Source organism: Camelus bactrianus, chromosome X, assembly GCF_048773025.1.
Source record: "Camelus bactrianus isolate YW-2024 breed Bactrian camel chromosome X, ASM4877302v1, whole genome shotgun sequence".
In the NCBI taxonomy this organism is placed as follows: Eukaryota; Metazoa; Chordata; class Mammalia; order Artiodactyla; family Camelidae; genus Camelus; species Camelus bactrianus.
The window spans coordinates 4154956-4170861 of record NC_133575.1 but is presented as its reverse complement, the minus strand read 5'-3'; the positions used below and the strand labels follow the sequence as shown (position 1 = coordinate 4170861).

General features: G+C 44.8%; 1 long non-coding RNA gene across 3 annotated transcripts; it reads right to left on the bottom strand.

Moving 5' to 3' along the window:
* Positions 1-2357: 2357 nt before the first annotated feature.
* Positions 2358-14564, bottom strand: LOC141576295 (uncharacterized). 3 transcript variants are annotated; one of them, XR_012504627.1, is made up of 5 exons: positions 14339-14564; positions 6401-6564; positions 5481-6270; positions 4113-4246; positions 2358-2732 (listed from the first exon to the last, which is right to left on the bottom strand). It is a non-coding gene; the product is annotated as an uncharacterized LOC141576295 (long non-coding RNA). The 3 variants fall into 3 exon arrangements; XR_012504626.1 differs by having other exon boundaries at positions 4113-6270; XR_012504628.1 differs by lacking the exon at positions 4113-4246.
* Positions 14565-15906: the final 1342 nt, after the last annotated feature.

Sequence of the window (15906 nt, the reverse complement as noted above, 5' to 3'; positions counted from 1 at the left end):
CCGGGAAGCAAAGGGGCGATGTCATCACAGTGGCAGTCTGCCTTCAGATGCTACCGAGAGTCCAAGAAAGACCAGCTCAGGGAAGTGGACATAAGGCTGGGTGACCTGCGGTTGGCCGGGGTCAGTTCAGGGGACCAGGACAGGCTGGGGAAGATAAATGTGCAGAACCGGGCACCGTCAGTGGAGGAGGCTCTGGAGAAGGTTTACGGAGCAGGGGAGCAGAGATAGGGGCTGTCCCTCCAGGGCAGAGAGGAGCCAGGAGAGAGTCTTTTGTCTTTGTTGGAATCTGCTGTGGACGGAATGATTCAAGGCAGGTAGAAGAGGAGATGCTTCAAAAGTCCAGATGGTGAAGAGTTCTGTAGAGTAACCTTATCTTGATCCTAAAGGTGACAAGGACCCGTGGTAGGTGGACAGGGCTGAAACCCATCTTCCAAGAAATGAGGCCCCGGAGAGAAAGGGAAGGATGGAAGAGGGTGAGCATATGGCCAGGTGGAGGGGAAGGAACTCGTGAAGTGTGTTGGCATTTCCCCTCCTAAAGAGTGTTTAATCCCGCAAATCCCACACAGCCCACTATCTAAAGGTCTCCCGGCCGCCGGACGCCCGAGCTCTTTACATCCCGCTCCTCAGAACACACGTTTGTTTACAGCTCTGCCAAGGAAGCATCTGGCTGCTTGTATGATTCAAACCCTCAAGAAAGACTTCTGAGCCCAAATCTCACTTTCTGCCCTGACCCAGGCTCGTCCCTGCTTGCCGCCTCTCTGTGCAAAACCCCGTGGTCATTTTGTCAGCTACGTCCGGGAATCCGCCTTGTGAAAATGCAACTGCCCCAAAGGACGCAGCTCAGCTTCCCGTCTTAACCTCTTTAATCAGAGCCCTTCCTCCTTTCCCACCAAGACCTGCTTGTGAGACGGAATCACATTTTGATGCAGGGAAGGAAGAGGAGGCTTAATAACAGTGAAGGGCTTTGGAATAGGAAGCCCACAGTAGAGGAATCATGTCCGAGCAGGTCCTTCTCGGGACCTGCGGGAGGTTGGTGGTTGCCCAAGGACACCCAGGACCTCCCCTAGTGCTGGCTCCTGTGACTGAATGCCTGAGCGGGAGGCAAGCGTGCCTCCACCATGGGCAGCACGAAGGCAGCGAGACCCAGTGTACCCTGGGCCCTCTGGGAGAGAGTGCGGGCAAGCAGAATGCCCTCAGCTTTGGTTTCTGGCAACCCTTTTGTGGGGGTCCTACCCCAGGGCGGTGTGTCCATTTGCGCCCACCCCTGCCACTGCAGCATTCCCCTGGCTCTTCTCAATGCTGGGCCAACATTGCACTGGGGTGACTTGGGCTAAGCGAACTCCTGGGGCACGCTCCATGCTCTGGGGTGGCACAAATGCCCGCGTATGGGTTCTGGAGATGGAAGTGATGCTGTGCTGGACCAGTATTCCCAGGGAGGTAGGGATGGGCTGGTCCTGCAGCCATGCTTCATAAAGAACCCTGTCTGCAGACGATGTCCATGGTGGGGATGCAATACAGTCGGTGGAGAGTCAGTGCCCTGAATTCCCTCCGTGCTGGGTGCTCAGCCTCTTTTGGGTGAGCCATTAAAAGGACAGGTGTGTGTGCGATGTCCTTTGCTGTGCCTTGCCCCCATCCTTGCCTGTGAGGTTCAGAGGGGGTGAGCTCACAGAAAGAAACTGACACACACCTTCTAGCATTGGAATGATGCGTCTTCCGAATCATAACCCACATTGGATGGTGGCTTGGAGAAAATTTAGAAAGGAAACATCATTCTGTGCCATTTTCTCCACTTACCAGACTCAGAATGTTTCCAGCAGAATGCCAGTAATAGACCCTCAAAGTAGACACTTACCCACAACAGCACTTGTAAAGTGTTTGAGCTCATCCCTGGGTAGTCATTTCCAAAACAGCATTGTTATGCACTATATTATGAGGGTTCCAAAATAAGATTATACATACCAGATTAATTCTCAAATAAGCCATGGTGATGGCTGACTCAAATCTGACGTCCTAAAAAAAAAGTCTATTATGAAATACTCCAAAGAAATCTTTCTGCATTAACAAGTAAAGGGCACTGAGGGAAACACGTCCATGCCAATGGGATATGGAGCCCTGAGTTAAATATAGGATTTATATTATAAATAAAGGCTGATATTTCTTTTAGGTGTATGATTTCTCCCCTAAAGTTGCCCTATTTTTTAGTCCACTGTAAATCCATTGCAATGGGACGTGACTAACTAGCATAGATAAATTTCCACCCCACCATACTGGTATGAATTCTGAGAATTATATTGGTGTCTTTCTCAGTGTGGAATGTTTTCTCTACCCATTGAGTGGGAGGCATGGTAAGAACCCTCTGAACCTTTCTCTAAACCTTTTATTTCGTTGAAATAAATCAGCTGCTACAAGCAAGAGGTATCAAAACCAACATCTTTCTTTCATCTCTTTTCAAAAATCCACACACTTCACCTCGTTTTAAGTGTGTCCAGAAGGTGATCAGGAATGCTGCGAAAATAAAAAGAAGTCCCTGCGTGCGGCACACTTGGGGGCTCCGGGGACGGTTTAGACGGTGAATCCGAATCCCTCTCTTGCCGCCAGCCTGAGTCCCGCGCCCGCAATGCTGCTCCCCTGCTGTTCTGTGTAAATATCTGCTGTGTTCATCTGGGGCTGCAGACTTTCTACACGAAAGCATGTTGAACTCAAAACAGGGAAAACGCCTTCCAACGCAAAAACTGGAAGGAAAAGGCAAAAATAGAAATTATGGTAGGAAGAGGAATATATATTATATATACATCTACATATCTATATAGATAATCTATAGTCCATACCTGTCTGCCTGTCTGTCTGTCTATTTGTCTATCAATCCATCCCGGCTTATCTGTCTGTCTGCCTGTATCTGTCCATCTACATATCTATATAGGTAGATATCTGTAATTTGTCTGTCTGTCTGTCTATCTATCTTTCCATCCATCCATCCATCCATCCATTCATCCTATCTATCTACCTATCTATCTATCTATCTATCTATCTATCTATCTATCTTTCCTTTGGTACACTTCAATCAAAATAGCTTAGGGAAAATTGATTGTATCTATATGTGAAATTGAATCGTTTTAAATTAAAGAAAGAAATCACTATGGCTACATACCATTCCTTTGACAGAATTAAAATTCTCCATCACAAGTTAAATTCTCCAGTCTCCCTCATTAATAGTATCTTTGCACACTGCTCACACGTAGCATTTAATAGTATCTTTGCACACTGCTCACACGTAGCATTTAATAGTATTTTTGCACACTGCTCACAGGTAGCATTAAAAAGTGTCATTGTATGCTTGCAGAATGTTCTGTGCGTATGAGAGAGAGAGAAAGGACAGAGAGGAGCCCTGCAGAGGAGAAATGGAACATCTATCTGTACCTGTGGCTTTCTGAATATAAGTATGTTAGACATTCTCTTCAAGTTCCCCCATCCCCTGCCTTCCAGCATCAGATTAACTGGGGAGAAACACAAGAGGTGGATTCAAAGGAAGGAATTGTTCTTTCAATTTCAAATGGTTGTGTAAACATAGCTCCCTCTCATTCCTTGTGCGAAACCAACCAAAAACACCCAAGAGAGTGAGAAACAGAGCAACGTTATCTTTCACGAGGCTGCGCATCTCCTGGGTCACAGCCCAAGCCGAAAGAGGGCCACGGCCACGTGCCTGAGGAATCGGATGAAGGTGGCGGGGACAGCAAGGGAAGGTGGCTTGTTCTGTGTGACCTGGGCAGAGCTCAGAGCTAACTAAAGTGGGTGACACACATTGAAAGGAAAGGCAGTGATCCCTTGCTTAGAAGAGGAAGGTCGAGGTGTGCAGACTGGTTTGGAAGCGCCCCTGCGTCACACTTCAATCATGGTATAGGATGGGGGTGGGGGAAGCGTTCATAAGAAAAAGCCACCAGGCCAGCTTTGCTCCAAGCAGAATGTGGGTTTGGAGATGTCTAGAGGTGTCACCTAGCCACGCAGCTACTCATCTGTCCCTGGTGAAGGTGACAGCAGCAGTCTGAAACACGCTGCGACATGCACCGCCTCGGTGTGAGCCCGGACCACTTGCTGTCAGCCTGGGGGAGGCTCACCCACAGCCCGGTGCGGTTCCACAACCCCGGGGACTCCGCCAGGAACTCAAGCCTTCCAGCACTCCCGCTCCTCCTCCGCCCCGCTCCTCCGGGCTCTGCTCACTCAAGCTCCTGGTCCGCGTAGACGTCTCCTCCTTCAGACATGAGAAATGATATGCCTTTAAAAGGGCAGCCAGCCAGCGGCCTTTGAAGAGCTGCGGCGAGGGAAGAAAGAAAGACCCTGATACGATGGATGAAAGCATCCCCAAAGCACGAACAAAGAGATGCCCGAGAAATCAGAGCCACCACGGAGAGCAGTGCTGCTCTGAAGTGAGATTTTAAGGAAGAAACTTAAAGCTTAGAGGAGGAGCTGGTAATACGTGAGATGGGAATTGAAAAGTAGGTCGGTGGCCCCAGAAGTAAATGAGAATTATAACTGAGTAGGAGAGGCAGAGAGGGACAGGGAGATAGAAGAGACGGGCCGTGCTGCCCTGCCGAAGTTAAAAACGAGTGCACAGGTGGTGCAGCCCCTGTGGAAAACAATATGGACATTCCTCAAAAGACTAGGAATAGACTTACCATATGACCCAGGGATCCCACTCCTGGGCATATATCCAGAAGGAACCCTACTGCAAAAAGACACCTGCACCCCAATGTTCATAGCAGCACTATTTACAATAGCCAAGACATGGAAACAGCCTCAATGTCCATCGACAGATGACTGGATAAAGAAGGGGTGGTATATTTATACAATGGAATACTACTCAGCCATAAAAACCAACAACATAACGCCATTTGCAGCAACATGGATGTTCCTGGAGAATGTCATTCTAAGTGAAGTAAGCCAGAAAGAGAAAGAAAAATACCATATGAGATCACTCAAATGTGGAATCTAAAAGCAAAACAAACAAAGCATAAATACAGAACAGAAATAAACTCAGACATAGAATATAGACTTGTGGTTGCCAAGGGGGTGGGGGGTGGGAAGAGATAGACTGGGATTTCAAAATTGTAGAAGAGATAAACAAGATTATACTGTATAGCACAGGGAAGTATATACAAGATCTTACTGTAGCTCACAGAGAAATAATGTGACAATGAATACATGTATGTTCATGTATAACTGAAAAATTGTGCTCTACACTGGAATTTGGCACAACATTGTAAAATGACTATAAATCAATAAAAAACTTAAAAAAAAAAGAAGTTTGTAAGGGAAACGCACTGATTCAATCTGATACACACCAAGCTTACTCATCTCATAAAGATAATTGCTTGAATGACGCCGGTAAATCTAATTTTTGCAGTCTGTATATGTGTATTACCTCAAGATAAGAGTCGTTTTTATCAATATGGAGCAAAAATATACGCTGTAGAAGGTTTCAGTACCTTGTATTTTGGACACGAAAAATCACGCATGTTACTAAGGCAGTTCCCGTGAGAAGGGTGGACGTCCAGGAATTGTCAGTAACAGCCTCAGAAGAGGTCCCTGACTCGGGGACTTCTCGTGGCCCACGACGTGAACAGGGGATGCTAAGTGGTTCTGCAGGATGTAAGCCGGAGTCCAGTAACACAGAGGCAGTTTGTGATGAGGATGTATGTTGGGGCACTGTGTGAGGTGCAGAGTCAGAGAGATGCCCCTGGGGGACACGGAAGTCTCCGTGAAGAAGCTGGATCTGAGCAGGGGCTCGTGAGATGTGAGGACTGGCAGGGCGGCGGGGGCAGATGACGTGCTCCAGGGGCCGGGGCAATGACATCTCGGACGCGGGCTGGGACAGGAACGGGTCAGACCCCAAGATGGAGGTGGCCTGTGAGGACAGGGCACTGAGTAAGGGAGAGCACAGACGGGGTGGCTGCAGCCAGCTGTCATGGTCCAGAGAGTCCGGATCTTCCGTGTTAGGTGGGGGAGAAGCTGGGAGGGCTTTCCAGCGGCTGATGGATACGGTCCAGTTGTTTGGAAGAGGCACCTCCTTAGAGAATTCTGGTCATCCAGTAATTTTGACTCAACTCTTCATCTTACCGCTTGAAGCTCACTTGGAAGTTCTGGTCAAGTGTCACAATTGCTCTTGGAAGAGCCCGGGGGATTGTGTGGCAGGGTGACCGGTGTCATCTCCGAGGGTGAGAATAAAGCTCTTCCCAATGTGAGTTCTGTCAAGACCCCTGAGGACTCGGGAAAGCCCTAAAGGGAAGAAGGATTTTAAAAAATTAACGGGCTTCAAAAAAAGATCAACAGACATTCTTCGGGGCGGGAGAACTTTTAGGTGTATAGAAACCTTGAGAGAAAGTCCAGCAAGTTCCCATGTACGTACCCCTCCCGAGCGTCCCCTCCGGTGAACATCCGGATCTGGCTTTGCTGCAGTGCCTTTGTTACCGTTCATGCACCATGTGTTACAGCTGATACACCAGTATTGTTGTGTTGTTACTCACTGGATCCCTCGGTTTACATGGCGGCTCGCTCTTGGCGTTGTGCGTCCTGCGGGTTTTGACAAATGTATATAATGACACGTATCTACCATGACACCCTCAATAGAATAGTGTCACTGCCCTAAAAACCCTCTGTACCCTTAATCCCTGGCAGCCTCGGTTTTTTTTTTTTCACTGCCTCCATAATTTTGCCTTTTCTAGAATGCCGTCTACTTGAATCATATGGTGTGTTGCCTTTGCACATTGGCTTCTTGCACTTATTCCAATGCATTTTAATCTTCTAAGGATTTTTTTAAAACAAAATAAATATTAGGTTTAAACCAAGAATAAATCAGGAATCATATATATTCTCCCTCAGCTTTTTTTTTTTTTTTAAATTGAAGTACAGTCAATTACAATGTGCTATTCTCTGGTGCACAGCACAATGTCCCAGTCATGCATATACATACATATATTTGTTTTCATATTTTTTCCATTAAAGGTTATTATAAGATATTGAATATACTTCCCTGTGCTCTACAAAAGAAACCTTTTTAAAAATCTTTTTTTATATAGTGGCTAACATTTGTAAATATCAAACTCCCAAATTTATCCCCTCCCACCCCCTTTCCCCAGTAACCATAGATTGTTCACTATGTCTGTGAGTCTGTTTCTGTTTTGTAGATGAGTTCATAGTATCCTTTTTTTCTTTTTCTTTTTCTTTTTTAAGATTCCACGTATGAGTGATATCATATGGTATTTTTCTTTCTCCTTCTGGCTTACTTCACTTAGAATGATTTTGATCTCTCAGTCCATCCATGTTGCTGCAAATGGCATTATTTCATTCTTCTTTATGGCTGAGTAGTATTCCATTCTATAAATATACCACAACTTCTTTATCGAGTCATCTGTTGATGGACATTTAGGTTGTTTCCATGTCTTGGCTATTGTAAATAGTGCTGCTGTGAACATTGGGGTGCAGGTATCTTTTTGCATTAAAGTTCCCTCCAGATTTATATCCAGAAGTTATTTTCCCTTAACTTTAAAATGGAGGCCCTTGAGTTTTCTAACACTTTAACATTAAAACACTAATTCTTTAACCAAGGTGTGTGGATGTGGATATATTTGATACTTAATGCCAGCCTCATTTCACACATGCACCATGTACATTTTCAAACACATATTTTTTCATGCATTCATTGAACACGGACCTGTTCATAAACCCTTGGCTTGAAAGGAGCTTATAGTTATTTTTATTACAAATCTCATTACAAACAGTAGCTCATAAAGAATACACTTGTATCTAAAGAAGTGAAAAAATTTTACATTCCAGTAAACTGATCAGAATCAAAAAATGATGGTATCTTGGAAGGCTTTGTGCACCATATTTTATGTGCATTCATGTTTAAAGAGTTTTTTATTCTCCACATATTTAATCACAGCATTTATCAGACTGGTTTTCAGCTGTGAGTTTACCTGGTCCTAAGGAAATTCTCGTCCCTTGTTTGAGACCTTCAAAATAATGTGCTGAGAAGAACGTGTTACTGTCCTTAAATTGAAAATAACCTGTGCCCACAAACATAACCTACTCGCATCCATCAAGAGAACATCCTATTTTGATGTCCAGTAACTTCCTAACCAGGAAAAGGATTTAGTCCCTAACAAAATTAAAACAAACACCCCTCTGATAACAGAGAATTAGCCCTGCTGGTGTAAGAAATGAAAATCTCAGTTGGATGTTGCAAGTTTTTGTGAGCAGCAGAGTTTCCACCCATCGGACAAGAGCTGTTTCATTTTGCGTTTCACTGCCCTGGGTCCAGAAATGTGATTTGGGAGATTTAAAACAGGGAGTGGGAACATAGCCAGTGCTGTAATTTTTTACAGTTCCCCACGTGTGTGCGTGTGTGTGTGTTTGTGTGTGTGTATACTTGCTTAAATTGAAACCATCTATAAAAAATACCTCTGTGACCCTCCGACAATAGTTAGACCCAAATCTCTAAGAGACGTGTGTGTTCACATTATGGGGTAGAAATGACACTGTCTCTTTTTTTTGTTTTTGTTTTTGTTTCTGTACATTACATCCCCATGACTCATTTATTTTATAGCTAAGAGTTTGTACAAAAGGTACTAAAGGTAGAAATGACATTCTCTTTTCTTTCAGACACCCTTACTATAAACAGTTTCAGGACTCTGACCTCTTTGGGTTACCATGGAAAAAAATCTCCAAGAGAAATTTGGATTTTTTTTTGTGCAGAAAATGTTACATGGATGAACTGAAGGTTGAAACCAACAGCACTAGCGAGTAGGGGTCCAGTACCCCCCCTCACCCTGTGCTCAGCCAAAGGCACTGAGAGATTCAGTTCCTAACCCTCCTAGGATGTGCCCGGGAGGTACCCTCGAGCCTGGGAGGGTCCCACTACTTACATGTGTCTTCTCCCTGTGTCATTGTTAAGGTGTCCCCTTGCTCAGAACAGTACTGTGGAACCACCACCAGAAGTATGTGGATATGGACTGAATTGTGTCCCCCCCACAGTTTGTGTTTTGACATCCTCACTCCCAGGACCTCAGAACACGACTGTGTTTGGAGACGGGGTCTTTAAAGGGGTGGTAAAGGTAAAATGCAGTCATTACGATGGGCCCCAATCCCATAGGATTGGTGTCCTTATAAGAAGAGGAGATGAGGACACAGACACCCACAGAGGGACGACCACATGAGGACACAGGGAGGAGACGGCCGTCCACACACCAAGGAGAGAGGGCTCGGGAGACACCAGCCCTGCTGTCACCCTGATCTGGGACTCCCAGCTTCCAGAACTGGGAAATAGTAAATGTCTGTTACTTAACTCCTCAAGTCTGTGCTACGTTGTTACAGCAGCCAGAGAGAACTAATACCATGCTTATGGAATCTTCCCAGTCTGGCAAGTCTGTGAATTTCAAGCGTCCTTTGCCCCCCGCTTCATCTGGTGGCTGGCAGCAGCAGACTGGCTGTGGCCATAGAACTGAGACCATTAACTAGCCTGTTGCCGTCTTTCCACGGTAAACCTGTTTCTCTAGTTCCACGCTTCCTGTCTGCCTGGCCTGACCCAGACCTTTCCCTTTCCTTCTCTGTGTAGGGCACCTGCTCCAACATCCTCCGTCCTGACGTGCTGCCTTGCCCCCTGGATAACTTGAGGCCTCTGGTTCCAGTCTGTAAGGCCCACGTGTCTGTAGGATCCTGCGATTAGTCACAATATTTTGATGAAAGGGCAAAAAATGCCAGGTCTTTCTGTTTCAGTCATGTGCAGCACCTTACTAGTGATTTGAATCTTCTTATCTCTATTGAGGTGTCTTTGCTCGGTCATACGTGTTTATGGATAAAAAGGGAGCTATGTGTCTTCATCCTGCAGAAGATGTATGTAATTCTCCTGCTTTGCAAATGAAGAGTGAAACAGTTCTCTTAGGTTAGGCTCAGAGAAATCAGCAGAAATATTAGATGACGCCTATGCGCACGGTGGGTTCTTCAGTAAAAGTCTATCTCTTCAGTGGATGCCAGGCAGCATTTGGGAGGGTATCTGGAACTGGCTCTGTAAGATGTTGGCTCCTGTCCACAGTTGCCTCCCGGGGAAGCAAACTTGGGTGACGGACCTGCTGGGAACTGAGGATGGGGGAGCAGGGCTGGCATGGGGGTGGGGTGTACTGAAACCCGTCTGCAGGGAGTGGTTCTGGCACGAGGAGCTGTGCATCCTCACACAGCCTGGCACACTCATGCATGGTTTGGGCAACATGGATATCTGAGGGAACGCAGGAAAGGGTTTCTGGAAAAGCAGGAAAACCGTGAAGTCAGCCTCCAGCTGGTGCGCCCGGCAGGGTAATCAGGTTTCTTGAGGAAAGGCTGGAAAGGATGAGGTATCGACATCCTAGCTATATAGATAGAGTTACGGTTCAGAGCTCAGTCCTGGAGGAGACTCTCAGGTTTCCATGTCAGACAGACCAGGGTCTCCCAAGCCCGGCACTCTGACATTTGGACCAGATGATTCTTTGTTGTGGGAGACTGTCCTGTACCGTAGGATACTGAGCAGTGTCCCTGGCCTCTACCCACTGGAGGCCAGTAGCACCCACCCGTAGTTGTGCAGACAAAAAAATGTCTCTAGACATTACCAAATGACCCGGGTGCAGGCTGGCGGGTGGGAGGCACACATCACCTGTATTAGAGAAACGCTGAGGGAGACGGAAGGAACCCGTGCCAGGAGGAATCTCAGCACCATGGACAGGCCCAAGAAAGGCGAACTGACTTTGTTCTGCGTCCAGTTCCCAAAATGTAATGGTGGAAGCTGGGTATCTGACACGCCGTGTGAGAAGGGTTTGAGGCCAAGCTTCAGGTAGAAAGAAGTGAATGAACGATTCATGATGTCTGATTGAAGCAAAAGACCATGGGATGATGGCACTCCTGCCATCATTTTGTTCCTGCCGGAACCCCAGGAGGACAAGCAAGGGTGTTGTGACTGTGGGCCTCAGATAATGGGTCTGATTTCCAACAGGACTCACCACCACCTTTTCTGTAAACAGGGGACACTGAGTCTGCTGATTTTCCCCCCTCCTACGCTTCCATGATTGACGTAGGGGCTACAATGGCCTGAACAGGCTTGGGGTGGGCATTGGAAGGTCTAGCTGGACAAAACAAATGCACATTTGTAGTTCTGAGAACTTATATAATATAGACTTCCCGATTCAATATAAGAATAGACAGCCTCTGTTCTCTTAAGACCCTGAGGATTTATGTGGGAGGCGGACACATGCTAATTTAGAACTTCAACAGAAATCCCCCTTCAGTGAGGTGGGCCTGGTCTCCCTTCCCTTTCACATTTAACTAAGTGGTACAGCCCCCATCACGAAGACTGATATCTGATGATGTGAAACAATTAAGCGAAAGCATCTATTTGCTTACCTAAGAAATCCGAAGTTTTTACAGCGAAAAGTGCTAAATCAATTTTCAAAGTTGACATCGTATATTTATCACTTTATACCTAATGGCCTTTCTATGATAGATTGACTTAAGTGATGTGTACCGGAGAATTAGCACAACTTATCTTTTTAAATAAAGGGAAGTGTGAAATGACAGGCTTGTCTCCCCTGGGGTTTAAAGATGCAGGTCTCTCTTAACACAGGGCATTTTAAAGTTAGGAGACCTCTGAAAGTGCAAGGTTCATCCAATGGCAGGATATCTCATTCACTGAGTTACGGATCAGAAAAGTCAGGACCAGAGGGAGGAAGTCATGTGTCCAAGACTTCCAGACAGGGAGTTTTCACTACATCCCCATGATGTTAACGCCTTCCACCTTCCACAGTGACTTTTCATGATCTGAATTTCATGCTGTCGTGCTCTGAGTCATGGCAGCATCTCGGACTGTCTTTATAGTCGCTGAGCAGTCCATAAAAAATGTAGAGAGAAGCCTTGCTTTAGAACTGACTTCATGGTGGAAGTAGAATTTTTGAAAACGAAAGTTCCAGTGAATGGCATAAAGGTATAGAGCAGACAGAGAGCAAGCTAACAGCAAAGTGCGTAGACCATGGAGTAAGTGAACCCTGAATACATCCCCAAAAAAAAGAACAGGAAAGGCTCTCACAGGATGACTCTTGCCAAGAAAAGAAGAAGAAGAAAAAAAAAGAGTAAGAAAAGCAAGTATAACAGTCAACTGAGTAATGGGGAAGATTGCCTTCCTCCTCCAACGAGGCTATGAAGAAATCATCCCAGTGGTTAACACCCTAGGGACACAAACTGGAGTCCCACGGCCATGAAAGGGGGCCCTCCATAACTGGGCAAAAATACTCCTGTTTTGTTCAATTGCCTTTGAAAGCAATGCTCAAACTCAAGTGCTACCCTGGTAGTAAAAACTGTAATGCAGTCGTATGAGTCACAGTAGAACAGACTATTCTCATGGTTTAATAATACACACACAGCTGGAGCAGGCTATGTTACGTCACGGAAGTAAGCTACAGTGTAATATTGCTTAGAAACATTTGAAAACCAATCAGCATAATCTACAGTATTGCCAATCTACACACACATGCACAAAATGACCATCTCAATAAATGTAGAAAAGGACTTTTTAAAAATCCAATATCCAGTGCTGATTAAAACCCTGGAGGAAACTACCTCGATCTGATAAAAGACATCTACTAAAAACCTAAAGCTAACGTCATTGTTAGGGTGCAAACTAAACACTTTTCCCTTAAGTTCAGGAACAAAATAGAGATGTCCACTCTCCGCATTTCTAGTCAACATTGTGCTAGAAATTCAAACCACTGCGATAAGAAAAGAAAAATAAATAAAAGGCACCGAGACTGGAAAGGAGGAATGAAGTGTCTTTAGGCATAGACAATATGATCAAAAACTCCAATGGAATATACTAAGTATCTACTGGAGCTATTATGATTAGTAGAGTGAATTATCCAAACAACTCATTACTGTCTCCGTATGCTAGCAACCATCAAAAATTTAAATTGAAAGTCAATGCCATTTACAGGAGCATCTAAAATATGACACATTCAAGGTTGAATTTGAGAAAAGATATGTACAACATATACACTGAAAACCAAAAATATTCTTGAGAGGATGAAAGAAGAACTAAATAAATGGAGAGATACGCATTGTTCATAGGTTGGAAGACTTAGTATTAAGATGTCAGTCCTCCCTAAGTTGATCTGTAGATTCCACACAGTCCCAATCAAAATCCTAAAAGGCTTCTTTCGAAAAATTTTCCAGCTGATTCTAAACTCAGAACACCTAGAATAGCCAAAACCACTTTGAAACAAAAGAGCAAAGTTGGAGGACTAACACTATATGATATCAAGATGTATTATAAAGCTACAAGTAATCAAGACAGTCTGATGCTGGCATTAAGACAGTAGATCAGTGGATTGGAATAGACCCAAATATATATAGATAACTGCTTCTGGCAAAGATACAAAGGCAATTCAGTAAAGAAATACTGGAACAATAGGATTTCCATATGTGAAAAATGAACTTCAGTCCATACCTATAAATCATACATGCAAACGTGCATGCTAATATTAACTCAAAGTGGATTGTCAACTTATATATAAAACCTAAAACCACAACACTTTGAGAAGAAAATACAGAGTGAAATCTTTGAGACTTAAAAGCGCCATCTAACCTCTGCATCAGTTCTGGGTCAGCTTCAATTGATTTTTTTTTTTTAAATCATGCATTATTTTTTCTTGTTTCTTTGCATGACTGGAAATTTTTGATTGGATGGTAGACATTGTGTTTTAAACTTTTTAGGTACTAGAAATACTTTTTGCATTTCTGTAAGTATTCTTGAGGTACACTGTTTTCTCCGTTAGGTTCCTTGGAAACAATTTGCACTTTTTGAGGCTTACTTTTATGATTCGATAAGAAGGTTCAGAGCAATGCTCAGTCTAGGGTTCATTATGCCCCATGACTCAAGGCAACAAGACCTTTCTGAATACTCTACTCAATGCCCCATGAATTATAGTCTGGCTGGTGGAAGCAGGCTCTCTTCCCAGCGCTGGGTGAACACAGAGCAATATTCTCTCTAATTATTTCAGGTGATTCTCTCCTTGGCCTTGTGTAGTTTCTCAGACTTACACACTGATCAGAATTCTGCTGGATCCTCCAGGGGGCCCTCTGAAGGCCTCTGGGCTGCTCCCTCTTTGTTCAGCTCTCTTCTGTCTGGTTCTCTGTCCTGCTGACTAACCATATAGGTCACCCCAACGTTTCAGGTCCACCTCCTCCACTCAGAGAGTCTGTCACACCCTCAGGCCCCCTGCTACACACTGCGTCCTGGAAACTCTTCAAAGCCTTCTGCAATCACAGCACTCACCTTATTTGTTTTCTGTCTCTCAGGGTTCTTCATCGTCAGATGTCCAGGTTCATGAAAATCACCGTTTTTCCTGTGTTTTGTTTGTTTTTCTGGTTGTTGAAGTGGGAAAGTCAATCCAGTCCCTGTGACTCCTTCTTGGCCAGAAGTGGACGTCTTTTCCATTACTCTTGTCTAGTCCCCGAGGGACAACGGTATACTATGAATAGCCTCACTGAAAAGAGAAAGAAAGAAAATAACAAGACGTTTCAGTCTTCTCAGAAATATTAAGGAAAACTCTAAGAAAATAGTCATGTCTTGCGTCACCTCTGCTCTCAGGATTTTTCTGGTTATGGGTAAAACTTTTGCAGACTTTGGACCATGCCCTTCCAAACATGATTCACTGTGGATTGATAACATAGTAGGAGGTACTTCTCCTTTATCACAGTGGAAGGAAGGTAGAAGACTGTGCTGAAGTGAGGGACATGGTGTCCACCGTCCAGTTGGTTAATGGTGTGGATGAGGTGTTCTGCACAATGAGGATAAACCAAAGGGATGCTGACAATGACAGGACAGAACCTGAGTCTGCAGGTGAATGAGAAAACCACTTGGGCAAAGAATGCTTCACACTTTAATTCTGTAATTAACGCTGCATAAAATCAGCCATCCTATGTTGTCCTGAAAATTAGGTTGTAGCCCATTCTTCACTTGCTTCTGTGAATTTGCAGCAAGTATCAAAAAAAAAAAAAAAAAAAAAAAAAAGAGGCATTACAGGCATTTTGTGCATACAGGGTTCCAGCAAAGGTCTCCAAAATTATACCCAGCCCTTCCTGGTTCCACTGTCAAAGCCAATCTGCACGTCTGCATCTATACCTATGGTTTTGACAACATGAGTGTAAAATTGCTATCCACAACCATAAATCCTGGAGACGTGATTCAACAGGTATCTGAGAGCCCCACCCATAAAAGTTCGTGTGTGTTTCATTTTAAGCAAATTTGCGACCTCAAACTCTTCAGCTTAGACATTCCAAACATAAAGGGTCAACCAGTGGTTCATGGCAATCATACGGAACACATCTCTCCCGGCACTGTTACATAATTGGGATGGCAGTTTGATAGGAAATAAGAGGGTAGAGAGGGCTTAGAGACATTTGTAGGGTGACACTCTGTTTTTAGTCTCCCAGGGTCTCTATTCTTACAAGCCCTTCCATCCAGTTATTTCTAGATTGTTACGAAATTAGATCCCAGTCCAGGTGGCCCATTGGGTTAACTTTTCTTCCTTATGAGTTTGCAGCAATAATAGCAAAACTAACCTGCCCGTACAGCTGCCACTGAAATAAAAGGCAGTGCCTTACCTTTATCAGGAAAGGACACTTATTTGAGCAGAATACCATTTGCAGCTGGAAAAGACGATATACTGGCCGCAGTAGAAGCGACAGGCTCTTGGAGCCTCACCAGGCTCCCCTGTGTTCTTGCGTCTGCTCTAGAGATGTTGACGGTCAGGAGAGCAGCCCGGAAGCCCCTGCCTTGGCCACCTCACCAGAAGCGTCATCTGGGACGTCTGTGTGGTTTCTCAAAAGCTGACAGGCCGC